General features: G+C 45.1%; 1 pseudogene; it reads right to left on the bottom strand.

The window, feature by feature from the left end:
- Window positions 1-1,507: 1,507 nt before the first annotated feature.
- On the bottom strand, window positions 1,508-2,612 carry LOC102383400 (annotated as a pseudogene).
- Between the last annotated feature and the right edge of the window lie 359 nt (window positions 2,613-2,971).

Raw genomic sequence — 2,971 nt, 5'->3', positions numbered from 1 at the left:
CCGTTCATTCCCAGCCGCTAATATGGCGTTCCTTTCTCCTTGAATGTGAGTGATCCTGCCAGAAAAGCTTATACAGCGAAAGGATCTGCTGGTCTTTGGCCAACAGCGCCACTCAGCGTTTCTACTAAAAATTAAAAAAACCTTTGATCCCAATAAATTGCCTTTGTTTCTGTAGCGTTTTCATTTTGATTAATGGACTAATTGATTAATTGATTGGACTAATGGATTAATTTATTAATTTTGCAATACTTTGAGCAGTGAAGCCGCAGAAATGATATGGAAATATCTCCTCCGTAAATAACATTGTTACTTGAAAATATGATGTTGCTATGCTTACTACTTCTTTAAGCGTATTTCTCAACTAGGAACTTTTTACAGATAATATCATAGCTTGCTATTAATTACTGAATAATAATCAATCCATCCTTGCAAAAAGACATATTACTTATATTGTACATGTTAATCTATTTTCTCTTCACCTCAGCACAAAATTAATTGATACATGGGTTTTAGCATTGGTAGTAAAAATCAGAACAGGCCTGGACCAGTGCGGGAAAGGAGAAGGAAACTAGATGTCCTGAGTTTTCCAGGGAAGACTTCGTAGTTCACCAGTCTGAATTTAAGGAGAAAGCAAATATACCCCTTTTTGCTCAGCACATGCCATTTTTTAACAGTTTGGGGATCACTGTTGGTATGCTTAATAGGGAGAACTGGTCTATATTCTGAAAACAGAAAGATCAGAAGAAATTATCTTGGTGGAAGCCAAAATAAGCCTATTTTTAATACTTATTTCTGATGCACAAGGCCCGTTATTTGAGATTACCAAAACGGAAAGCTGCTTCACCAGTACAGGCTTTGTGAAGGGGATTTTTAAACCTCCCTGCTTGCCATCGGGCACCTCCAGGGAAGGAATCCTGCCTGATCTACACAACAAAGAGCAACTTAGAACAACTCAGAGACACTCTCACAGGGACACTCTCATGGACTCAGAGGGACAGCTTTTCCATCTCCAGCTCCCTCCGTGCAAACATTAATTTTATTTCCTACCTATGGGGACTTTTTACCATCTTTAATTTTACCTTTAATTTGGCTTTGAGCCCGAAAGCTTGCAGAAAAAGAGTTCTTCTTGGGGTTTTTTTTTTGTTTGTTTTTGCGATTTCCTAGTTGGTCTAATAAAAGGTATCATTTTTTAACCAAGAGTTCTAGATTTTGCATTTCTTTTTGTCTCAGACCAACACGGCTACCAAATACATCCTTGAAGGGGATTAAAATTATGTGATTGCCTGTCATAGCAGGGAGCTGGTTATCACCCGGCTCACAAGTGATCTCTTGCTATGATTATTAGTTAACAGTGAGAATGACTTCAACACCGGGCTGGAGTGATTTATATACATTTAGGAAAAGATTTGATACAGGCAACGAAAAAACACAGGAATGTGGCTTCTTTCCAATTTTCTGGACTCAGGGAGCATCCTGAAGTTGGACTCTTTTTCTGAATTATTTGCGTTCATCCTCCGAAAGTTTGACTTTGGGAAGTCTCTTCTACCTGCAGGTAGGCATCGGAAAACACGCCTACCAGGAGTACCTGGATCATCGCTGCTGTGAACCGAGGTGACCTGCCGTTATCTTTACCAAGTATTACCAGTTTCTGCTTCAGGGAGTCTCTCTCTGTTTCGGGCCTCGTGGTCCTTATTTCCCCGGTCTGGGGCCCCACTGTGAAGAGATTCGGTGCCGTAGCCTTCAGCAGGCGGTAGGAAAGCCAGGCGTTTTGGCCAGCGGTTGAGTCCACCGCCACCACCTTGGTGCCAATGTAACCAGGTTCCGCTGACCTAGGAACCAGATCATTAGCAGGGGAGGCGCTGTTCTGCAGAGGGTGCAAGACGAGGGGGGCGTTGTCATTTTCATCACTTAAGAAGAAATCTAGTGTGCGGTTGGTGCTCAAGGAGGGCGAGCCGCCGTCCTCTGCTCTCACTATACAACGGAACTCCCTCATGCGCTCAAAGCCTGCGGGCTGTATACACCTTCCCGTTTTCGGAGTTGAGGACAACGGGAGGCCTCCCACCTTTCCAGGCAATAGCGTGTAGCCGCGTACTTCACTTCGGCATTCTGCTCTTTATCCAGGTCAACAGCGTGCACCTCTCCAATGTGGTTGGGCTGAGTGTTTTCCTGCAGGTACATGACATATGATGACTAATTAAATACAGGCGGCTTATCTTTGACGTCCGATATTTGCACGGCGATAACCAGCTCCGCGCTTACACGTGGATGTCCTAAGCCTCTGGCTGTGATAGTTATGTTATACTCCGGTACCTCCTCTCGGTCCAGGGGGCCTGTGTCACTAGTTCGTAGAAATTATGTAAAATTTTTTTCAGACCGAAAGGGGCGTCATCGTGGATGGCGCAGACCGTCTTGCAATTGTTCCCAGAGTCCCGGTTTCTGACACTGAGCAGTGCCACCACTGTCTCCGGGAAGGAGTCCTCGGGCAGTGGGCTAGTTACGGAAGTAATTGTCACCTCCGGGGAGTTATCATTGACACCTGTCACCTCCACGAGGACCTTGAAGTGAGCAGACAGGCTCCCGGAATCTGTGGCTTGAACGTCCATTTCATGCATCGTTGCTTCTTCATAATAGATCTCCACAAGCGGTAATTTTACCCATTAGCTGGTTTAGCCTGAATAGCCGGAGGACTCTGTCGAGCAACTGGCTGAAGGAGTAGATTATTTCTGCATTCTACCCAAGATCCAGATCAACCTAGTGACCAAAGTGCCGCTCGGGCTGTTTTCCATTTACTTCGCCTGATGGACCGACTGCCCGAACTGAGGAGCCTTGTCGTTGGCATCCAAAACAACCACTCGTACTGTTTGTCCCTATGTCGGAATTATGGGCTTTTTCCAGCCGAAAGCGGGTTCCGGGGTGAGATTGCTCGGTAATGTTTAAGATCAGCGTTTCTTTGGGGAATTTCGGTGAATTG

The sequence above is a fragment of the Alligator sinensis genome, unplaced genomic scaffold, assembly GCF_000455745.1.
Source record: "Alligator sinensis unplaced genomic scaffold, ASM45574v1 scaffold1205_1, whole genome shotgun sequence".
NCBI lineage: Eukaryota > Metazoa > Chordata > Crocodylia > Alligatoridae > Alligator > Alligator sinensis.
This window is presented reverse-complemented; position numbering and strand designations above follow the sequence as displayed.